This window comes from Agelaius tricolor, unplaced genomic scaffold (genome assembly GCF_023055355.1).
Source record: "Agelaius tricolor isolate 1412-34295 unplaced genomic scaffold, bAgeTri1.0.p SCAF_13, whole genome shotgun sequence".
Lineage (NCBI taxonomy): Eukaryota > Metazoa > Chordata > Aves > Passeriformes > Icteridae > Agelaius > Agelaius tricolor.
The window spans coordinates 6,583,029-6,607,718 of NW_027269273.1; the positions used below are offsets into that span (position 1 = coordinate 6,583,029).

Consider the following 24,690-nt stretch of genomic DNA (forward strand, 5'->3'; position numbering starts at 1 on the left):
AAGACATTTCCTTTAACCTCTCACAAGACACGGCAGAAGAGCCTGACCCCACCTCACCAGAACCTCCTTTCAGGCAGTTGCAGAGATCACCAGGAGCACATCCCCCAAAAACACCCAGCCAAGGTGCCAGGAGGTGCCTGGAAGCCCCAGCACAGCAGGACAGACATCCCTGATTTCCCAATGTGCACAGCTAGAAAAAGTCACTGCAAAATTCATCTGCATCACTGCTGTAGCCATTTGCTCTGGTTTTCCAAGAGACACAAGTATTTCTCAAAATAGAATGGTCAATACCACCATTCTCAAAAGCTCTTATTGATTTCTGCCCAGACTTAACAAGACATTTGACTTTCTGAAGCTGTACTTAATTTCTTTGTCGCTACGTTGCCTTTCCCTGAGCTGTGGTCCCTCCAAACACTTAGCAGCAGCAGCAGCATTTTTCTCTCTTTCTCTGAACCACATAAGAAGGTGGAAGTGTTCCACATCTAGCATGGAGAAACATGGCTCTTCCCAATTCTTTTGCAAGGAGCATCCTGAAATAGAGATGTAAGTAAGGGGAGAACTCTCCAATAATAAGCTACTTCTTTAAAAAGCCTATTTTTCCTAGAACCCCCAAATGGTTTGGGTTGGAAGGGACCTTACAGCTCATCCAGTCCCACCTTTTGCCATGGCCAGGGACACCTCTTACAGATCAGGTTGCTTCAAACTGAGCAACTTTGGATAATTTCTAGTTATTCATAGTCAAAGACCAGGATTTTTAATTTTTTTGTTTAAAGTTCCAAGATGAGAAGTGCAAAACACTGCACTCTGCCAGCACCCACAGTTTTATATAACTTACATCAACACAACTTGGGAAAAAAAGTGAATGCAATCCTAAGAACTAGTTTATTAAAAAAAAAATAATAAATTAAGCCTGTATTTGAACCACGTCTTTGAACAAATGATGTAGAAAACATGACTGACAAAGGATTTACACTATTTTCTGCAGAGTTTCTCCAGAATCTGCCCTCTAGCCCAGTATCAGGACAAGAATGTGCTTTGTGGAAAGAGAGGCTTTAACACCATTTGGATTTCACATAAAATGTAAGAAAGGCATCAAAACTACCCAGTTCTGGAACTGGGAGCAGAGACAGGGGGAGCAGCTGGTTCTGCTTTAGCACAGACATCATAAAACCATTTTGCTCCAACTCCTACCTCAGAAAAAACCTCACAATGCGGCAGCAAAAAGTTGAAATTTAAGGTTATTTTTTTATATATATTTTCCTCCAAAACAATAGTTTAGTCACAAGAGATGTCACAGGGTAAAGTTATATCCTGCAAGGATAAATGAATCTGAAATTGCTTTTAAGGAATAAGTATTTGTCTGAGCTCAGAAAAGGCAATACATCAAAAAAAAGAAGGTAAGCAGCCTATTTCAGGCCATTTTACCAGTGCATTTACTGATGGTTTATCCTCTTCCATTTTATTCTTCAATTTAGACAGCATTATTCACTGTTACTGTTAATTTAGATCCTTTTGTTTTCCTAAAGTCACACAGATAAAATGAAGGTCAGGACAAATTCATGACTGTTTCAAAATCCAGAAATCCTGATGAAGTGCCTACATGAAACTGCTTGATCAAAAAAAAAAAAAAACCAAAAAAAACAAAGGGAATTTATCCTCATACACAAATATGGGATAAATTCTGCCTGTTTTCTCTTCTCAGAGATGGAACATACCAGAAAGGTGCCCCTTAAGGGAAAGAAATACCTTCTGGGGGAAGGAGAAAAGAAAAAAAGAGAACTGTAGAACTCAGCTCTTGATTTTCTTCATGGATGAAAGAAGAGATTAAAAAGATGTTCCAAATAAAAGCAGGGGATTTCTGGCATTTAAAGAACACAAAGGGAGAGGCAATGCATCAATGCCTGGGCAGCAGAGTCCCAGCAGTTCATCTTCTCCTCACTGGGCTGCTGTGTGAGTAAACAGCCAGCAGAGCTGAAGGGAGAGCACAAAGAATTCAAGGGAGAAACACAACTGGAGCTCAGCAAATCGATACCTCCAGCACATGAGCTGTGCTCCTCATTAGTCCACAGCTCATGTTAATGGCCCTTCCCATCAGGGCTTCTGGAGGGTTTTAAAAATACGGAGAAAATTAAAAGGCTGTAAAAATGCTCAGCTCGAGGAAGCAATAAGTGAGGGAAAGCTGAGAAGGGCCAAGCTAAGCTTGATGCTAACTGGCAATATAGGAACTGTGGTTCATGTATTCCTCAATCTGTCCTGTTTGCCAGGCAGGAATTGCCATCCTGGAGCAGTAATAAGCCAGAGGAAAGCCTGCATTTGGGCACACCTGTCAGGGAAGGGCTTCTTAAATTCAGATTTTCCCCAAAATTGTTGAGCCACCAGCATTGTTCTCCATAGATGGCTCCCAGTACAACGGGGGAAGAGAAAATTATTTTCATGTCCTCTGCTTTTAGAATTTGAATTCTTTCTTCTCTCGTTGGATGCAATCCTCTGGAGCAAAATTAAAATTAGTGGTGATAGCCATATAATAGTCTAGGGGGGAGGAACATGTACCAAAACACTCTGCACTTCTGTGGTGTTTCCACTTGGAGATATTTGCTTCCATCCCCTCCCCCTTGGTATGGAAGGAAAGATGTCACCACAGCCTGCAGCAAAAGGCTGAGGTTGGAGTAAAATGAGCTGTTAAACCTGAGGCCAGAGGAGCAGCAGACACAGAGCTGAGGGGTCTTTTCCTTACTCTGCCATAGAAAACTGAACAAGTTGAAGGCAGAAAAACTGAACAAGTTCAAGGTGTTGGAAATGGCAGAGCCAGACTGGCTGTTGGAAGAGCCAGAGGAGCAGCAGACACAGAGCTGAGGGATCTTTTCCTTACTCTGCCATAGAAAACTGAACAAGTTCAAGGCAAAAAAAATGAACAAGTTTGAGGTGTTGAGAGTAGCAGAGTCAGACTGGCTGTTGGAAGAGCCAGAAGAGCAGCAGACACAGAGCTGAGGGATCTTTTCCTTACTCTACAATTTATTCCTGCCAGAGGAGGAAAGGAGCCATGTGGCAGACAAGGGAAAAGCAGGGTCTTAAAAACAGAGAGTTCCCCAAAAACTTTAGGGGACCTTATGAAGGATGCACATTTTAGCCAGAAATTCAGGGTACACAGGTGACAAAGAGGGCAACCACTCAGGGGCAGAAAAACTGAACAAGTCCAAGGTGTTGAAAGTGGCAGAGCCAGACTGGCTGTGCTTTCAGAAGGCTCCACCATTGCCATTGCACATCCTTCTGCTGCAGGACACTCAAGTGTTTCAAGACATGAATGATATAATTGGTCACAATTATTGGACATGATTTAAGACATGAATGATATAATGGTCACAATAATTTTTTTTTTTTTTTAAATGGGGGAAAAAATTTCAGAGCAGCTACATTTGTGTGTCTGAACCCTGTGCACACAGTTTTGGAAGGAAAGAGCACTCTGAAAGATGCAGAGGTCAAACATGAGAGGAGTTCACTGCCCAAGACCCACAGGCATCCAGCAAATCCAACAGCTTCTCAAAATATTCCTTCTGAGGCAGCAATAAACAAAGCTGATGTGATGTTTGTCCCCTCATTGGAACCGTAGCAATGTTATTTGGTACAACACCCTAAGGGGGACATATTCCAGAGAAAACAGACCTTGAAGGACTGCTGTGAGGGGAAAGGGAATGGAAATGCAAAGGAAAAGGGCTGGGGGAGGGCTCCAGCACAGCTCTCCCAGCCTGCAGGAACACCCTGGGCAGAATGGAGGAGACTAGTGGGTGTTTGCCCACCCAAATAAAACATCCTACCTGAGCCTGCTCCTCTGGAGCTTCCCAGCTGTGCCTGCCTCCAGCTGTTGGAGGCTCTGGAAGATTTCCTTACCCACACACCCCCACAGCTGGCTCTGTGTGCTCAGGTGAAGCCAGCAGGATCCTGCAGGAGAAAGGCACAGTGCTACCTCCCTAAAGGCTAATCCTGGAGGGAGCAGAGCTCCAGCCCTGAGCAGCAGGGAGCCAGCTGAGAGCTCAGAACATTTCTAAATAATGCTGCACGTGAGCACAAAGGAGGAGAAGGTTTCCTGGCAGGTCAGACACCCCCAGTGCTGACTGTGGGGTGGCACCACCCAACCAAGCCTGCTCAGAGCCAGATGTGCCCTGGAAACTCTCCCAGCAGGGATGGATCTGTGCCCACATCAGCAGATCCCACGGAATGATGCTCAGACACCTGCACAGCTGGGCTGGCTGCACAGGTCACAGCCCAGCCCAGGCTCTGCTCCACACCAAAGCATCTGAACTGCCTGAACCAGGCAAGGCTGCAGCAAAACTGCTCCTGCCTCTTTCATCCAAGGACAGACACACAGATTGGGGTGGCTGGGAACAGCAGAGCTGCCCACATTTTTCATTAAGTGTCTGCACTGTGCAGGCTGTTTGGAGAGAGAGGGAAAGGAGGATATCAGCTTTTCTAAGCTTTCCCCTAAGCAGCACTGTGGAGTCATAGAATGGTTTGGGTTGGAAGGGATTTAAAGCCCATCCAGTGCCATCCCTGCCATGGGCAGGGACACCTTCCACTGTCCCAGGCTGCTCCAAGCTCCATCCAGCCTGGCCTTGGGCACTGCCAGGGATCCAGGGGCAGCCCCAGCTGCTCTGGGCACCCTGTGCCCTGTGGGGGTGCTGAGGAACTGGAAGAACTTCCTACTGATATCTGATCTAGACCTGCTCTCTTTCACTTTGAATCCATTCTCCCCTGCCCTATCTCTGCAGTTCCTGCTGAACTCTCCTCTGGCAATGCTCCCCCAACCCTCAGAAGCCACACTTTCCACACTACAAATGTTAGGGGAAATAGTTTGGGTTAATCCTCGGGAAGTGCACACTGCATACTGCCCACACAGCTCCAAAACACCGAGGGTTTTTTGATTTAACAAGTATTTAAACGCAGAAAATCCTCAAGCCCCAGATGAAACCTCAGCTCACACCTCTTGATGATGCTGGGAGCAAAGCATGTCTCATAAGAAAGAGGTTGCTCCGTCTGGGAAACTACAGGCAAAAAAAAAAAGGAACACAAGGAACACAATCCCTCTCTCCAGAACGGGATGTGGAGGCAGGGGACACCAAAAAGGGCAGGAAACTACTTCAGCAAAAGGACAACTCTGGCACAATGACAAACACGAAAATATGGGTCTTAAATAAGCACAAATTGTAAGAGATAGGCAGAGTAATTTGAGCAATCAGCCTTTGGCTGAGAAGAGGGAATATTACCCATGACATGCTTTGTTTTGTGAGAGGGAATGTGCAGCCAGGCAGGCTCAATGGTCCCCTCAAGCACTGAGCTCCCATGAGAATTTTAACAAAGCCACTTGTTTATTGGAGCACTTGAAGGAAACGATTTTCTAAATGACCACTCAAGAGAGGCAGAAAGCAAACAGAGCTCACCGAGGAGCAGGGCACAGGTGAGCAGAGCCATCAGAAATGGCTTTGGGGAACCCAGGGCAGGAGAGGCTGGCTCCTGGGATCTCCTGGATCTAACAAGGGATCTCCCCGAAAGACCCTGCCAAGGGTTCTGTTCTAAAGGCTGTCGTGGGTCAGAGTTCCACATTTTCTTTTTTATAATCTTGTTGCAAAAACAGCAGAAGGTCTTGGTTTTCTTTCATTTCTTTTCATTTTTTAAGCCCAAGGAAAAAAATACAGGTTTTTATACTGAAACAAAAACAAGAAGCTGAAGCCTGCATTATTTTAAAGAGCAATGCAACACTTTGAAGAAGCTGATACAACAACACTGAAAAGCAGGGATGGCACAGAACATGGGGAACAAGACTTTGGACCATATTTGAAGAGAGAAGTTGCAGTTTTTACCTCCTGCTCCCTAATTCCACCCATTTCCAAAGGAGCCAGGATGCCCATCAATCCCAGCAGATTAAAATCTAATGACCAATCTTTTGCCATTAGACATGCCTGCCTACCTTGGAGCCAACATCCAGCCTTGCAGGTGAGAAGCTCTGGGTTTGTTTCTAACAGTTCTCAAAAATAATTTTCCAGGTTCTGAGCTCCTCATTATAGCTGATTTCAGAGTCCAAAATTCATTAGTTGTGCTTCACCACCTCCCAGCTGACACCATTGTACAGTGCAGCCAATTCCTTGGAGCTCTGACACTTCTCCCAAGTATACAAAGGTGATTTTTATTTTTTTTTTTTTACTTTCTGTGGAAGGAAACATAACAGCAATGGAACAACACACTTGCTACGTGCTGCAAGGGGATTGAAAAAGGGAGAAGAAAGGAAGAACTGATTGTTTGTCTTGAGACTGCCAGCAAAGCTTGCTTTGTGTTCTTAACAAAATTTCAAGTCCTTGGCCTGCCTGAAATTATATAAGGATGGGTCAACTAAAATGTGTAAATGGTTCCATGCTAACCACAGGAGAAAAGCCACTGCCAACAACTCTGGACCCTGTGATCTGGGAAACATAGATTGTTGGTTTTAAGTAGCTCCATTTGGATGCACTTTTTTAAAGTAGAGATGCTGCTAATTCGACCTCTAAATCTACCTGACAGATATGATGGAATTGAAAACAAGATTTAATCATATACAGTTATTAAAAAACATACAGCTGGGCAGGGCTGGCATACAGTTCCTCAGAAAGGCTGTGGCCATCAGACTGGGAAAAGAGAAACACCTGAAAATAAAGTTTTATTTTATATGGCAATGTGGATTAATCCTTCTGAGCCTGGTGTTGGTCATGCTCAGGGCAGCTGCACTCCCTTCAGTGCCTGCCTCAGATTTCACATCCAAGCTTCCATGCTCTTCCTGCCTCAGATTTCACATCCAAATTTCCATCTTTCCAAGCCCTTCCTCCTTCAGATTTCACATCCAAGCTTCCATGTTTCCATGCCCTTCCACCTTTGCATGCAACAAAACATCTTCAGCACAGGATTTCTCCATTTTCCATGAGAACCAATCCACTCTTGCATGCCCATGGAACACACAACCCTCTGTCAGGTCTGATTTGAGCTGAACCAAAGCTAAAAGTGGTTCCATGGCTTTTAGGAGGCTCTGGAGAGAATTTAAGCACTCACAAGTGGATATAGCTGTAAAAACAGGTAAAATGGGAAGAAGTTCTGTTGGAGCTCCCATTGCTCCTCAGCACTGTGAGCAGGACACTGCCCCCAGCTCATCCCTGCCTCCTTTCCAAGGTCTCCAGACAGCTCAGCAAGGCAGAGCACCATCCACCCTCATCCTTCCCAGAGGGGTTTACAGCCTAATCCCAAATTTCCAGCTTCTTCTCAAATTCTTGAGCCCCACAGCCTCATCCAAATCCATACCACCAGCAAGCAGCACATTATTCCTAACCCTACACAATTCCTTCAGCTAAAAGCAACAAGGGGTCCATGGATAATGCCACAGAAACTGCCACCAATTCATGGGTTAAAGCCTTTTCCCTACCCCTCCAGAAGGCTGAAATAGTTGTAACCAGGCTGGAGAACACAACCAATTTATTACAGTGCTCGTTTCTTGCTGGCTCCCTCCTGCAATGCCTCTCACTGCTTCCAGCAGGATGTTAACTGCGAGAAAACGGAGCAGTGGGGAAAAGGAAACACTGTTGCTACAGATGTGAATGTCATGTAAATGTCAAAGCTCCTGTTAAAATTTGATCAGGAGGCTGAGTGAAAGGGAGAGAGTTTTTCTGTGAGTAAACCAGCACATTAACAAGAGTTGGAGCCTGTCTGCTCACAACGGGACCCCAGTGATGGATTTCATTATTCTTAATTTCCTATGTAATATTAAGCTGCAATTGATTTCACTAAAAGATCATATAAAGCAATATAAGAACTGCAAACAAACGTTGGTTGACAAGATGGAACTACATCAGTCTTAAGATTAAAACTTTTGTGTGCTTTTTTCTACAACTGCACTTCATAAAAAAAAAAAAAAATCACTTATTTTGCATTACAAATAAATGCCCCTCAACTTAGAAAGACCTGGAGCATGTGCAAATGCAATGTGCATTCATTCACCTGAACCAGGAGACACAAGGTGGTTTCCCACAAAATCCCAAAAAAAGCAGAATTCCAGCAGACACTATAGGGGCACAGATAATTGCAGTGAACCAATTTCCAAAGTTTGGGGATTTTTTGGAAAGGAACTGTTTTTTCCATGATTTCACTGTCCCACTGGACACTTTTTCTTGGTGAAGCTCAGGAAGGAGACGTTCCTGTCTCAGGGACTCTCTCCCTGCTGTGTATCCTCAGTTCTGCCGTTTCAGGACCCTGGACATCTCCCAGACCGCTCCAAGAGTTCCAGCAGCGAGGTGAAAATGTTACTGGCACAGGAAAGAGACATCTGTCTACAGACAGGAGCAGGGCATTCGGTTGGATTTTAGGAAGGAATTGTCGGTGATGAGGCCCTGGCACAGGGTGCCCAGAGCAGCTGGGGCTGCCCCTGCATCCCTGGCAGTGCCCAAGGCCAGGCTGGACACTGGGGCTGGGAGCAGCCTGGGACAGTGGAAGGTGTCCCTGCCATGGCAGGGGTGGCACCGGATGGGCTTTAAGGTCCCTTCCAGCCCAAACCAGTCTGGGATGTAGCTGCTGGTTTTAACACCAAGCAGTATAAAAACTTGCTTCACTCTACAACACACAGACTGAAAAATTCTATAGCAACATTCAGGTTACTCAATGCAAATTTAGGACTAGAAAAATCATCCAGCTCCATAAGACTCTCTCCAGCTTTACATGTCCCCACCAAACCACCACCTCCTCTCAACACACAGGAATTATCTTTGGCACAACCAAAGCCAGCCTTATTCCAGTTCAGAATTACCTCCAAACCAGTCCAACAATTGCCCTGAACTGATCCCTTTCTACCCAAGAAGTGCCCACTTCTATCAGATGTGCATGGCTCAGAAGACTCTGCTCATTCTGCAGTAGCCCTGACATCACAGTTACCAGTTGTGCCACCAAAACAACCTGCTCACTTCTTCCACAGGAGTTACACAAGGATATCCTTGGAAAGAACTTGGAATTTCATGCCCTCAATGACATCCTCTGTGGCTGGCAGCCCAAGCCATAAACTTGTCACTACCCTGAAAATTGTGGGAGGGCAAGAGGACATAACATCCATATTTCTGATGGATGAATCCCTTTGGTTTGAGACTCCCTTCATAGTTGGATTTTCTTTTTTTTTTTGGTAATCTGCCTTCAAAGATATTAGAATAGGAACATTGTCAAAGACTCTAAGGGAGATCATTGTAACCCCTCCAAAAATGAGAGTTTTTAAGGGATTTCAATAATCCTCTGTCCTTTCCCTTCAATGAGGCAGGCACTGTCTTCTACTGCCTCACTGCTGTTTGAAGTCATAATCAGGAAGGAATAAAGCTGAAAGTTGCAGTGCCAGTGGACAAAGCCTCCATCTATTATGAATTTCATGAGCAGCCTGATTCATCTTCAGTAGTTTCAGTTCCCCCAGCTTCCTCCCCAGATGAAAAAAGGCCCCACTGGTGGCCAGCTCCCCTGTCCTGCTGTAGCTGCCATATTGCTGAACTTCCCTCATCCACAGAAACCTCTGGATAAGCCCAGAGCAGCTGCAGAGAGGACAAACACCACCCAGCAGGAGCCTTTCCCCTCTCTCTGCTCTGCTCCCCGAGGGGGCTGCCAGGCACAAGGACACCACAGGGGCTGCTGGGGAATTCCTGGCGAATTCACTCCTCTCCCACTCCCAGCTGGGTTCTCACAGGATCTCATTCCCTGGAGCTTCTCAAAATACAGAGTGAATTTTACAAGCCCAGGGGTTCAGCAGTCATGAATCCTATTTTATTCAAGGCTGTATAGCCTTAAAAACCAAACCCATCTGAAACTCACTGGGTGCATTTATCCAGGTATAAGTACTTATGCAAATAACCTTGATTCACATTAAGTGTTACAAGATTTATCTTTTCCTAAACAGAAAGTTTTATTCCAATGACAGGCATTCCTCTCAGAAAGTAAAAAAAAAAAAAAAAAAAAAAAAGTGAAAAAGTAGTAAAGGAAAGCTGCTGAAGAAGATTATTATCTGCTCTATGATTGATTTGGGCATCTGAAAAGGAAAAAGTCCAGCAACTTAAGTAAAATGAGAGTCCTGGAAAGCTCCTTGACTATCAAAACTGCAGCAATTTCATTATTATGAAGAAATTCATTCTAGTGGACATCTGAGTAACAGAGTTCAGACTGCTCTTGAGAGATTTAAAGATCCTATTTGTGAATGTTAAATAACTTGAAGTTCCATAAGCTAAATGGATTCAGAAACCAGTCAGTGCTTCTTTGAATTTGTCTTGTGCTCACACATCTATCTCCCCCCCCCTTTTGTTGACAGGAACAAAAAAAAATAATAAATTCAATGACAATCTACTTCTGCATCAAGTTGTTCATTTTTCTTTGTCATACACATGGCACTGAAGTGTCACAACCTAATTCCATTAGAGTGTGGGTTTCATTTCTAGTTTGCACTCAATTCTAGATGCAACAAGTCAAATTAAATACACCATATTCTAATTACTTCCACTGTGCTGCCTCACCAACAGTTTCCTCAAACTTGCAATCTCTGTTTGCAGACAAGGGCAGAGAAGAAAGCCCTGAGTTATTTTGTGTTGTTGAACACACCACCAGAAAACAAAGGTTCCCAAGTTATTTCAAGCTTGGATATTACCCAAGTGTAAAAACTGGAAGAAAAAACCCAATAACTTCATAATCCATAAATTGAGTTTGCTTGGTGAAGCACGGTTTTGTTCAGGGGAGAATCTTGGGAATAAGGATCAGCCATGGGGCTCAAGAAGGTAAAACCTCAGAGTGCAGCCACTCTCAAATATTTGTTGTTTAGAGGAAACTCTCAAAAAAACAGTTTAATGGAAGCTCAGTCAAAACCACACCAACAACATTTGCCTCTTCTCCTACTCCCAAAAGGCCATCATGGATTACTCTTTTTAGAAAAAGATTCTTTTTCTCCACAATCATGACAATAATCATCATCACCATCATAGAATTTGGGTTGGAAAGACCTCCAAGATCAAAACCCAGCTGCAAATCCAGCCCTGCCAAGCCCACCTCCAACCCATAATCCAAGTGCCACCCGTCCAGTGCTGTAGAATCCATCCCTGAGGTTTGCCCAGCTCCTGTGATGGCAGCAGGCTCTTTGCTTGACTGGGGGAACACCCTGCAAAGAGGCCAAATTCTCATCAAGATCTGCGAGGAGGGAGCACAAAGCTGCCCAAAGTCACCCCAGCCATGTTTGGAGCTGCCAGTGCAAGGAGCACCCTGATGTCTCAGTGGAACTGCTGGCTCTGAATGATGGGTAGCAGGGAAATGTGGAGTTTCACACTCCCATGGGGCTAGGAGAGGGCACCCAGCTGACAACAGCCACATGGAGCATGGCCATGGGAGAGCTCCCAGCACATCCAGACCATCAGATCCATCACAGGAGTTCTCCCCCTCTTGCCACAACCATGGAAGTGCCCAGTGGAAGACAGCACCTGCTGAGACAGGAGCCCTGCTGTTCCAGAAACAGAGGAGGAAGCTGAAAATGTTGCAAACAGCCATTCAAATTTCTCTTCACATTGGGATTAGTATTCACGTTTTTGTCAAAAGCACCACACAAAATGCAATGAACAGATTACAGTTGTATCTCTCACTCAAAAGGAAAAAAAAAAAATCACCAAAACCCTCCAACAGCTGGACACAACCAGAATTTGAATGGGAAACACAGGAGTATTTTGATCTATTTAAAACATGCAAGAAGGAACCAAGTGAATGAAGTAAATACAGCAATCAGCACATGGGTGAAGTGAGTGCAACAGCCTGGCTGTGCAGGAAGGTTCCCCAGTTACAATAAGAAGTCTGGAAAATGGACAAATCACAGCACCAAGCCTTATCACACAGTCCTCCCAGATCCTCAGGCACTGCTATTTACACCTTCCTTCTTACAGCCTGGGTCCTAAGTCTTGAAACACAAAATTGTTTGGGTTGGTTTTAAGTAGAAACGTGTGCTAACGTGTATTTCTGGAAAAACAAGGCTATTTTAAGCACCAATTCCCATCCAGATCTGATTGCCCAACTACCAAATTAATAACAAGCACTGGCTGTATGTTTGTCTCCCACTAATTAAATTACTTCAACCAGAGCAGCATTTCAGTTCTTAAGCATAATCTTTACTTTAGAAAGGACTCACTACTCTTACTGAGACGTCTCCTTAAAATGCTTTACCAGGAGTATTTTTCTCCTTGCATCTTTTCCAAACTGCTCCCAGAAATCTTTCCAACAGCTTTAATCAGTCAGCTTTGCTTTTTTACCTCACTTTCTTCTCTCAATACCTCAAATGGTTTGTTCGGGTTAGAAAGTGAAGCGTATGAACTAAATTAAAAAAAATTAGGGAGCACTTCAGTGGCAGAAAACAGCTGCAGCCTTTGTGGCTCTTCCCTTTGAACCTCTCTCTGTTGCTCTTTTTTCCTTGCCCTTCAGACTGCACTATTCCAGAGGATTTATTTGAACCAGAACTGGTTTTTTCTGTGTCGCAGGGCATTGTTTGATGACAGACAAAACAGGCTGGACAAGGACAGCACTCCATGGCCCTTCCTCAGGCAATCATCCAGGCAAGCTTGGATCGTTTGAAGTTCCAAGGAAAACTGGGAGAAAGCCCAGCATTCCTCTCTTCACCTTTAGGCTGAGATTGCAATCTTGATGCCACAGGTACAATCTCCCACTGGAGCATTATTTCCCAGAGGTTGTGCCCAGTATGAGCCAGCACAGCCTGGGCAAGGCTTTCATCCACAAGGTGGGAGAGCCTGACTGGCTCCTGGCTCATCCCAGCCCTGCTGTCCCTGCAGCTGCAGCTTCCTAACTGAGGTTCACCACTCCTCTGCCTGGCCCTCCAATTGCTCTCCAAAGCCCCTGCAAGAAGCTCCCAGCAGAGACAAAGTTGCTCTGATGCAGCCCAAACAAACCAACAACCAACAATGAACACCTTCCCCTGCCTTTCCCACACAGGCAGGGAGAAGAGAGGCTCCCTTGCTCGTCCCAGTTCAGCAGTGCTGGGGTTTGCTGCACCCTGCAATCTCTAAGGCAGCTCCTTGAGATTTTGTGGCTGCCCCCCATGATCCCTGGAAGTGTCCAAGGCTAGGTTGGATGGGGCTTGGAGCAGCCTGGGATAGTGGAAGATATCCCTGCCTACAGCACAGGGTGGGTCTGGATGGGCTTTAAGGTCTCTTCCAGACCATTTTGGGATTCTGGGATTAACAAGTGTGAGAAACAGCTACTCACTTTTCATAGTGTAGGAAGGTTTATTAAACCTTATAAAAATACAACAGAAGACTGAATAAAGAAAATGCTGGGAGCAAAAGATTTTCCCTGCCATATGCTCAGCCCCCTCACACTGGAGGTTTTCCCTTCTTAACCCTTTAACCCCTCCCAAAGTTCTGTCCATCAACCCCTTCTTTGCAGTCCAGTGGTGGAGATCTCTTCCTCAAATCCTGACTGGAGGTCAGTGTTCCACAGTACAAGCCAGCCCTCCCAGCTGTCCCTTGATAACCACGTGAGGGGGTACAACATAACTATAAACCTATAAAACTTTTCTGAACCTGTATACATGCTATTTCTCCATTAACTGTGAGTCAATCATCACATTACCCATCTATCACACAAGTTTTGAGGGCAATCACACTGACAAGGTCGAATTTCTGCCAACAGAGGAATTCTGTCCTTCTCCCTGCTGGCTGTCCCTTCCCAGGTGAATGCAGGGAGAACAGCCTTGTCCCTGGCAAATACACACAAAGCTCTGTGTTTGGGGTGCATAGAGGGGACACAGAGTTCAGATCAGTAGATTTACATGTACAAAACAGACACTCTTAAGTGACTTTAGCTCTTCCTTCAGAGGTTTGCCACCAGCCATCAGAATTACTTGTTCCACCTTTGGAGCTACAGCTTGATCAAAGTCCAGCAGACATGCAGGAGCCCCAGAACAGCCTGTCATCCTAACCCTAAGGGCTCAGGAGCACCCCAAGCCACTGCCAGGGGATCACAGCCACTGCCTCAAGTGCCAGAAAAAAACCACTTCCCACTACTGCTGAGCTAGTCCTGATTGTCAAGTCTCTTGTAATAAATCACCTAAGCATGAAAAGCTGCAGGAGCATCTCCTCTCCTGCTCTGCTGTGCTTGCACAAGCTTTTTAGGCACTCAGTGTCTCTTCCCCCAAAAGACTTCACATCAACAAATGCATCACATGGAATCCTCTGGTAGCAGCAAAATTAATATATACCTGCAAGGCACTTCTTTTCCCTTCATCAATCAGTTGATTAGTTATTTTTAATTAAAACAGCAAGCTCTGATTGCAGGATTTTGAGCAATAATCCCTGCCACTAACTACTGTTTTCTGTGGTTCAGACACTGAATTTATAAACTATTAATAGGACAGAACAAGCAAACTTGGGTTTAATTCTCAAGGAGCGTTTCGGCTTGATCCAGATTTCAAGCTTCCACTATTCAGTTATCCCTCACCGTGTTTCAAGTACCAAGAAGTAAATAATAATTGGCTAACAGATCAGTTTTCATCTGTGCACTCTGAGTTTCAGACAAAAACAGCTGGTTCACACACAAAAAGCCCCAATGCTCCATTCTGACAGAAATCTGTTAAGTTTACTTCAAGCTTGGATGAAGAAGATCCAAAAAGAACCTTCATGGGTAAAAAGGTTCTCTTTGCCAAACCAAAGGTTTTATATCAGACTTGCAGACTTGCTGTTAAAACTGAACTAAGACCAGATTTTACTTTCCTATTTTCAGATTTTGCTGCTTGGCTGGACAGAGGCCCACATGCAGACACAAATATTTAAAAAATAAATAAATTTTTTAAAAAGGAACGCTACTGTTCATGTTCTTTTCCTGTTTGAGAGCATTTGGACTAAGGCTAGAGCCATGAATTTACTAGAGGCATGAAAAGTGCAAAGCTACTGGTTTCATTTCCTTCAGCTGCTTGCTAACCAGGAGCAAAGTTTTAACAACTTATGGCCCTCGCTGGAAGCTGTTAACAAGGTACTTAAATTCCAGGGTTCTGGGTTATATGTCCACGGATTTCAGGCTGCTAAGGCATGGGAAGAAGGCAAGGAGCAGCAAACGAGGGAGATCACTTTATAAGGATGTGTCCCACCAAGTAAAAATGTGGTTCCTGGAGCGTCCAGGAGCAATACATAAGGAACTTATGGAAGTTTAGATTGTAAATTGAGGGAAAAGAACTCAAGTTCTAATTCCTGTCTGATGCCCTGGCAACGCTCTGTATCCCTGAATCAGCCCTGTGGCAGCTTCTGAAGCACAAAGCTTCAGCCTACAGCAAATGCCCAGCCAGCACTGCAGGGGAGCTGTCCCAAACAGCCACCAAGCCCAAGCCATCCCACACAATCTGCTCCATGGACACACAGCAGCAGCTGCTCAACTCTTTGTGCTTCAGGCTTCCATCTCAGCATAGAAAATCAGAGCCCAGACCTGAGAAGCTCATTTGCACAGCTGATGTGATGCTTCATTGGTGGAGGGATGAGTGATAACCATGGTCTCACAGAGCTGACTGAACCTCTTCATCTGCAAAACCGAGCTAGCACTCACTTTGGAAGGTGTTTAGCAGGCTGCTCTACCAACCATTCCAATTTTGCCAGAGGAATTAGGAATGACAATTTTCCAGATATAAGCGTTTTCATTGGGAAGTTACAGAAAAAGCAGGATAGGAAAGCTGCACGTGAAACTTGGAATAAAAACAAGAGCAAGGCTAATTTAAGTGCCCCTTCACCTGTCCGCGGTCATTCCCTTGCAGATTAAGCTCGTGTCACCTACAGACACTGAGGGTGACAGAGGGGGTCCAGCTGAAGCGACAGGGGAGAGCCAGTAGTCCCTGATTTGGGAATCACCTGCCTCAAACTCCCCAAAGCTTTGACACACCAGCAAGTTGCAATCGGGGCGGGCTCCCGTGCCGCTGCTGTGGGTGACAAGGCTGTCACTCCTGCGGCGGTGCCAGCACGCTCCCGTTGTCCCTTCAGGGCACAGGAAAAGCATCCTGGCACCCGTTCCGTGCTCCATGCGCACCGGGCTCTGCTGCCAGGCAGGAGGAGATCGCATCTCTCAGGGAGAACTGAATTTGGAAAAGTTACACGGCAGGAACAGTTTGCATTCATCCCCAGCTTGCTACGTGGGATCTCGAGAACATTTGCTTTACCACTCCAGCTATACGGTCTGATTTTATTTTTAAATGTCTCTTTTTTTTTCCCCCAGTTTCCACTCATCAGAGAGCAAAACTGTTCTCAGTCGAAGTGAGAAACGTATTTGCCTAACACGCAGACAGCCCAAAGAGCAGTCTGAGAAATTTCTATGTCACGAACCTCCTCCCGTCGGGGGGTGGGTGGGAGCAGACACGGAAATGTTTCCACCTCAACTTTTGATGCTGGGAGTGGGAGCAGCCGCCTTGCCAACACAGGGGCTTCCCCCCACACCTCGGCGGGGCCCGAATGAGTCAACGGGAATTGATTTGCATCCAAAAACCCCCCCGGCTACCACACCCCTCCCTCCGAATTAACATCCAATCATCATTAATGGCCACTGCCGAAACACGCAGAGGGGATGGGAAGGCGGCACCTGCCTCTCCCGGCATGACACCACCCACACCTCGGTGCTGCTCTTCCCAAGGCAATCCCAGTGCTCAGGCTCCAGCCCCCACGGCTGACCTCACCCTACATCCCTCAAGTTCGCACAACATTTCAAACACATCAGCTCGCACCAGCCACGAGGATAGATAAAACCACTGGGCTGTGTAAAAGGTTGGCAGCAGAGTCACATCACCTACCAGGAGCGGGGCACCGGGGTTACCCTGCTGATTCCTGCCATAATCCCGCTCCCAAAGCTTCCCGAGCCCGGGAAGGTGTCTCTGCGCAGCTTTGCGGTTGCAAGGCGAGGAGCTTCCCGTCTCCCCTCCGCAGGACTCCCCCGATGCCTGGAGGAAAAGGCAGCGGGGAAGGCACCCAGCACCGCTCCGCTTCCCCCGAGGAGCTCGGAAATGAGATGGAGCAGCAAGCAGGCTCTCCCGCGCCAAGTATCACAGGAGCGGAATACTAACGGGTTCCTTTCTTTTACCCATTACCACATGCAGATATTAAAGTCTGAGCGCTGCATTTCTGCCGATACCGGCCCTCGCAAATTAACCCTGCATCTCAAAGCGACACCACAGTAGTTGAGGTCACTGTCTCTCCTCCGCTTGGCGACAGGGACCGATGGGGAAGGGGAGGAAGAGATGGGTGTCTGTCCTCGCCGAAGGAGGCTCTCCCGGCTCCGGGAGGGTGGGAGCCGGGTGGGAGCCGAGGCAGCCCCGGAGGAGCCGCGGCAGGGCAGCTCCAGCCTCCCCCCACCCGCGCATCCCTCCGTCGCCCCCGACTTACCCCCGTTCCGCCGGGAAACTTTCGGCCGCGCCGGGCAGCGGGACGGGCCGGGGGCCGCCGCCCTGTGGCAGCGAGGCCCGCGGGCCCCGTGCGGGCTCGGTGCGGGCTCGGGGGCAGCGGCGGCGCCGCTCCGCCCGCCGGGGCCAGCGCGGCTGCGGCGCTGCCTGCGCAGGGCGGGGGGAGCGGGAGCGGGGCCGCCGCTGCCCCCCCGGCTCCCGGGAAAGCGCTGCGGAGCTGCGGAGCCGCGGCTCGTGCCCGCCTCCCGCATCGGCGAGAGGGAAAAAAAGGAAGGGAAGAAGGGAGGGAGGAGCGGGGAAAGGGGGGAGAAAGAAGGCAGCAAGCGTTCGCCAGGGCGCCGGGCATCGCCGCCGCGGCAGCCGCTCCTCCGGGATAGCGCAGCCAACTCCCGGGCAGCCCCGCCGCCCGCCTTGTCCCCCGGCCGCGGGCACAGGCAGCGCACGGCAGAGGGGCCGGGGGCTCCGGGCGTGCTCCTTCCCCTCTCCATCCCTCCCTGCATCCCTCCGCGGCTGCGCTGCGCTCCCACCGCGCCCCCCGCCCTGCCCGAGCGGCAGCAGCTCCGCGGATGGAGCCCCCGGCAGAGCCGCGCACGGCGCTCCCCGAGCCCAACTCCGGAGCGGCGCGCACCCACCGCCGAGCGAGGCTGGGCTCCTGCCGATGCCTGGTCCCCAAATGCCACCTGTAGGTAGGCCTGTTTCCTCCGAGGCTCGGTGTCTCGGCTGCCACCCGCCCGAATCCGGCGAGCGAAGTTTCAGGTGGCGAATCAACACCGCGGGGACCTGTTGGGTGCGCGGCGGGCCAGCCCCGCCGCCGGCTCCCCGGGAACATCCCGCACTAACCCGGGCCAACCCGCTCACTGCGGGACCCCGAGGGGGAAAACCCGCGAGTGGCAGCCTAAAACAGCACAAACCTTCGCTTCCTAATGAACAAACTCCGCGTTTATGGCTGGTACAAGGGAAGTGGCAAGCTAAAGCGCTGCTGGTTTCAAACGCAAATGTTCACCGCTTCACCCTGCCCCCTCCACTCAGCTCCAAGCCGGGCAGGACAGGCTCTCTCTCTCGGAAGAGAGTTTTTCCTTAGCTAAGTGAATACAAAAGGCGAATTTGCCCGTTTAATTACACCAAACTCCCCTCCCCTCTTGCCTTCAAACCCCTTCATTGGGTTCACCTGTGCTCCTTCCTCACACTTCTGCGGGCAACTCCATCAGCAAAACCACCAGCACCTGTCTGTAAAACCTTTTATAAAAGAAAATAATCACTCCTGACCTTTCACGTGAAGACGACCGCGTAAATCCCGAATGTCTCAATATCCTCTCAAATCCAACCGTCAGCGTAGACTCAGGACCCACAAATTTCCCACACGGAAGCTGAGTAAAATCTGTTCTTCCCCCAGATATTTTCAGAGGACCCTGCTAATCCCTTTGGAATCCTAATAACCAATCCCAGCCTTGCGAAGGACTCGCACTGGATTTCAGGAGTCCCGAGGAGCTCTAACACTCCGGAAATTCGCCAAGGAGCGCACAGTTCCATCCGAGGGAAGCGCGATGCTGCCGAGTAGCATTCGAGTGCATCTCCCACGTAGCAGCACCCACCCCTCGGAGACCCTCACCGCGCTGCTGGCCACGATCAGCGGCCGGGAGCCACCGGGGCGAGGGGCTTGGGGCGAGAGGCTTCGCTCCCGCACCCGCTCAGTGCGCGGGGCCGCAGCTCGGGCGGCCTCGCTGTTGTGCTGAGGCTCCCCCATCCCGTTCCACCTCACCCCATCCTGTGCCACCCCCCGGTACCCCCGGTTCTCACCTCCTCCTCGGGCCGCGGCTGCCTCCGCCTTGCCCCGCTCGGAGCCGCGCTCGCCAAACGCGGGCGGAGTGTGCCCCCGCCGCGGCTCGGAGGGACGGCGAACTGCAGCCGCAGGCACCGGCCCCCCTTCTTTCCTTTCCTTCCTTCCCTTCCCGCCCCGGCACCCCCGGCTCGTCCATCAGCGCCTCCTCTTCCTCACCTCTGCGCCCTGCTTTGACTCGCCAGGGAGGGGGAAAAGCCGCAAAGTTGGCCGGAACAGAGAGGAACCGCACCCGATTGCGAGAGCGGGATCAGCTCGGGGATGCTGGTGTGGGGTGATCTCCGTGAAGTAAAAAATTAATGTTAATTACGGCGTTTGGAGGGGAAATACGGTGTGTCCCGGGGCTGGCATTGAGTCAGCTCATTAGCAGAAGTGGAGTTTAGGCTTCCAGCAGTTGTCCTTGCACATTTGTCTTTACAAACACGAGATACTACTTGTAAAGATCCTCATGCACTTCAATAAAGGTCCACAAGCTTCCTCGTTAATTTGCTTTAAATATAAGCATTTCCTGAATATGTGAGCTTTGTAGGCTTAATGGGAGATTTTTGGTGAACTACCTGAATAAAAATCTCAAACAGGCAGGGTCAGCAGCCTGTGGAATCAGGGATTTAGCCATTATTCATGTTTTACTTCAATATTTATGAACAGCACTGCACACACACTGAAACTTCTCCTACCTCTGCTCCCAAAGCTTACAAACTTAAGCCCAGATCAATGGAGTAGCCCAGGCCAGGCTCCTCCACTCAGAAGAGGATGCAAGAACAATTATTCAGCAATAAAACCCCCAGAAAACTGAGGTTGGCTGGAGATCCCAAATCCCAACCCCGTTGCTGCTGCTGCTCCCACCACAGCTGCTTACACGAAGACAGGAGTAGGGCTTATTTTCTGCCCTGCCACCACAAGAAAAGTTCCCCAAGCTCCTCTTAGCCTTGCAGCAACTTTGCTTGACCCAGGTCCTCTCACTAAATCAGCAGAAAACTCAGCTGGCAGGCAAAGGCAGCATTTCCTTCATCTTTAACAAGCCAGGGGGGATCACTGAGGAGTCAGATAAGCAGCAAAGCCAAGCTGAGCAGGTCTGGGATGAGCAGACCTTGCAGGTGATGCAGGACCATCCCCTTCAGCTGCCAGTTGTTCTTACACTTGCTCAGCCACCTCGTGACCCCTTCTGCTCAATTTCACCTCTGTAAATCCAGATTAAATCCCCCAGCTGAACCTGAGGCTGAAATTTCTTCCCTCACTTTCTCTGAAGGTAAAAATCAAAAGTAATTTTGATTCAGATGGAGCCTCCTCGTGCTCCTCTCCCATACAAAAGTGATGAGAGCAGGGATTTCAACCCCTGTGGTACCCAGATGCTTTAAAGGTACACTGTAAATATTTGAATGGCAATGTGCAAATCAGCTCACAGCTCATGCCTCAGCACCATCTGTAAGCACACAGGTGAGTGCAAACCTCTCTTCTCTTACTTCCCTTCCCTCATGCTTCTTTAATATCCAAATTTTCCATGGCAGAGGGTTAAAATTAAATTATTTTAAAGGTCCCTTTTAACCAAAACCATTCTGTATTTCTGTCATTTCAAATTTATTTTGATTTCTCTGTTAGCAAACCCAGAGGGAGGTAGGTTGAGGTTGGGGAAGGAACCCTCATTCATGTCTCCCCCACCTTTAAATGCAGCACAAATTCTCTGAGTTGTGACACATGAACAATAACAAATGCAAATTTAAAATGTGTATTTTCACTCACCCAATGAGAATTTACTTCAATGGAACCAAAATATCATTGCTTCTCATCGTCAGGAGAGTCCTACACAAACTGCAAAGAGAGAGTTTAGCTCATTATAATCATAGAATTAACTCCTAGAGGAAGGAGAGGAAGCAGAAGGAGGTTAAGCACGAGGGCAATGCTGCTCAGCATCCCAGATGCCTCAGTGGCCAGGAGTTTGTGCCCACCACCATTGGATGAGCCACAGAGAGCCCAGCAGAGAATCCTGTTTGCTTGGACAGGAGATCTGAGAGCTCAGGAGCTCCTGTGCTAATGCAGAATTCAGTAGGGTTTGTCACAGTGCACAATCATATTTGAAAAGTAATGCTTTTCATCAGAGAAAAGATTTAATTTCTACTTCAAAATTTGGTGGATGATTTTAATAAGAGAGTAGGAATTACAAGCAAAAGTGTCAAGACTCCATTAATCAAATATTGACATATAATTTAAATTACTCTGCCATTTACTTAATCTTAAAATTCAGAGTTTAAGAGCAGAATTGCCACTGTTTGTTTAGGTATGGCTACATTCACTAAGCTCATGCCTTAAGCCTCCACTTAATCTGTTTTACTACTCAGAATAATTGCAAGCAGGGTAACAACTTTTATTACATCCCTACCTTCTCTTCTCTTTTAAAGAACAGTTAATCACAGGAAGAATGTGCAGAGGCATTTGCAAAGTTCTGATTTTTCTTTTTCAATGGCCAGCTGTACTGAGAATTTGTTCAAGGATCAATGTGCATTTTACCTGAATACAATTAAAGTTGTGAACACCATTCCCCAAAGCCCCAAATTAAGTTCTCCTAATCCATCATCTCTTGTGAGTATTGAAATGGATGGAAATTTTATTGATTTCAGGGGAAGCAGGTACAGCTCCTTCATGTGCTGGTCCATCTCAGGCCATCTGTACCTACATCAGTGTGATGTGGTGTCACCATGATATTTCCTGAAAAACCCCTTGGCCAGGATTGCTGCTCCTGGGAAGCTGAGAAGCCTCAGAAAAGAATGAAAACAATAATTATCTGATTGCTTGGAATGTGGTCAGGAGATCATTTACCAACAGGTGCATCTTTAATTGGGTCCATGTGAATTGTTTTTAATTAATGACCAATCACCAACAACTGTGTCAGACCCTCTGAGTCAGTCACAAGCTTTCATTATCATTCTTGTGAAACCTTCTGATGTATCCTTTTTCTTGTCTTTAGTATAGTTTTAGCATATAATTTCTTTTAATATAATAAATACAATAAATATAATACAATAAATATAATACAATAAATATAATACAATAAATATAATACAATAAATATAATACAATATAATAAATAACTGTGTTATAATAGACATAATAAATATATTATAATAAATATAATATAGCTAATGTAATAATAAATCAGCCTTCTGAGAACATGGAGTCAAATTCTCATCTCTCACCTCATCCTGGGGACCTCACAACACCACAATGTGTGCACTGTGTGCAGTGCAGATCTGTACCTCAATAGCACCCAAAACCTGCTGCACCTGGAAAAGACAATAATTCCAGGTGTTATTGGGAGAAATCATAGCCAGGAGTGTCTCACACACAGCAATTCATTTACATTTACTGCAAGTTGTGCTCATGACAGAGACACAAACAACCCAAGCTGCAAATCATTTGCAGACCCCAGAACCTGCTGCTGTCCCCAAGTCCAGCTATCCATCCCACTCCTTGTTAATTTGGGGAATGCTGAGTGGCCACACTGCCCATGGATTTCATTTGCAGCTCTGAGTGCTCAGCACTTCTCCACATTAAGCCTGAGGGTGCAGGAGATGAGGCAGGGAATGGCCACAAAAGCTGTTCTGGGTTTGTTCAGCAACACACACAGAGCCTGCAGCAAAACCAGGGAGAGAGGAGAATCCTTCTGGTTCACCTGCCCCCAGCACAGGGGAGCCTTTCAGCAATCCTCTGGGTTGTTCTCTTCTCCAGGCACCTTGGGGATCTTCCTGACACACTCTCAGGTGCACTCAGCCCAGGCAGGTGAGAGAGCTGGCAGAGAGTTAAAGGTGATGCCCCAATCTCAGAACCAGTGAGGCTGGGAAAGCCCTCCAAGATCACCAACCCAAGTCCACCTCCACGTGTTTTTTGGACAATCCAGGTGTGGGGGTTCACCACTTCCCTGAGCAGCCTTTCCTGTGCCTCACCATCCTTTTGGTGAAGGGATTTTCCTGAATATCCACCCTGAGCCTGCCCTGGCCCAGCTTGAGGCCCTTTGCCCTTGTCCTGTCCCTGTTCCCTGGCAGCACAGCCCGACCCCCCCTGGCTGTCCCCTCCTGGCAGGGAGTTGTGCAGAGCCACAAGGGCCCCCTGAGCCTCCTTTGCTCCAGGCTCAGCCCCTGCCCAGCTCCCTCAGCCCCTCCTGGGCCTCCAGCCCCTTCCCCAGCTCCCTCAGCCCCTGCAGGGCTCTCTGGCCAGGAGGGCCCAGAACTGACACAGCATTTGAGGTCTCTCCCCCATGCCCAGAGATGCTGAATTAAAAGGCAACACCATGGCTGGCTCTTCATAACTTTTGAGTGCCTGACTGCAACTGAAACAACTCATAATACAAGAAAATCACCACGAAGAGGAGAGGGCTGCTGTATTCCAGTCTTTTCCTCATGTGAGAACAAGGGAAAGAGAAATCCCAACAGTTCCCAGCCACCTTCCACCAGCTGTGTTCAGATCACACAAGAAACTGCATCTCCTGCCAAACAGAGGAGACCTTTCTCTTGACTGGGAAGTAGAGTACTGAGGTTATTTTTTGATCCCTTGCAAAAACTGATGAGATAATATTGCATTACAAGCCCAGTGTAGCCCAAATCCTTTCTCAGTGTTCCCTGAGGAGCCCATGTCCCTGCCAGTGCCACCTGCCATGGCCCACAGTGGCACAGTGGGCCAGGCTACACCATCTCTGTTTTGACCAACTGCCAGCATTTCGCTAAGAAATCAAGTGCTAAAAAGGGAAATTAGCAAGTTTACATCTCAGCCAAAACTGAACAGAATTTCATAGAGTAAGAAGTGCTTTTCTCTGGTTCTGGAGGTGTTTTTCCCTGCCAAGTTCCAAAGACTCAGGGAAAACAACGTAGGTGCTTCAGCCTCTGAAAAACCTGCTATGAGACTCTTCCCAGGGTAAATCCTAATAATCTGAAATAAACACACTCTGCTCAGAAAGCATCACTGCTTGAAGCAGAAAATGAGGCTGGATAATAGCAAACATAATGCCTTTTGTACCAGGAAGAACAGATTTATGACTCTTAGCAAGCACAGCACACAGTTCAACTTTTCCAATGAAGGGTTTGGAAAGATGGAGGGTTTGGAAAGCTCATCTCACATGGGATGCACCTCACTCAGAGCTTCTGATCCCTGTCACAGAAAAAGGCTGATTTACACCACTGACCATTGCTTTTCTGCAAGCCTGGGGACAGCTCAGACTCAGGTGGACTTTTTGGAGAGTTGACACTAATAAAGGTTCTGTTCATACACAGAAAATCCCAGAGCTGAATGTTTCTGACTGGTACTACAGCTAATAAGAGCTAAGGGTGATTAGAAGCTCCCAGAACACACTCAGCAGCTTTTGTTACAACTTGGTTGTGAACACATCCATCAGGAGTGATTACACCTCTCCAGTAACTAAATTACAAAGCTA

General features: G+C 47.5%; 1 protein-coding gene across 3 annotated transcripts in view; it reads right to left on the bottom strand.

The window, feature by feature from the left end:
• Positions 1 to 21,034, bottom strand: part of PCDH15 (protocadherin related 15) — a 642,625-nt gene extending 621,591 nt beyond the window's left edge. Inside the window, exon 1 of one of the 3 annotated variants that reach the window (XM_071438580.1) lies at positions 21,012 to 21,034. The gene's annotated coding sequence lies outside the window, so the exon portion shown is untranslated. Of the gene's footprint in view, positions 1 to 17,417; positions 17,577 to 21,011 lie in introns of those variants that run through there. The other 2 variants (XM_071438579.1, XM_071438578.1) reach the window with 2 other exon arrangements.
• Positions 21,035 to 24,690: the final 3,656 nt, after the last annotated feature.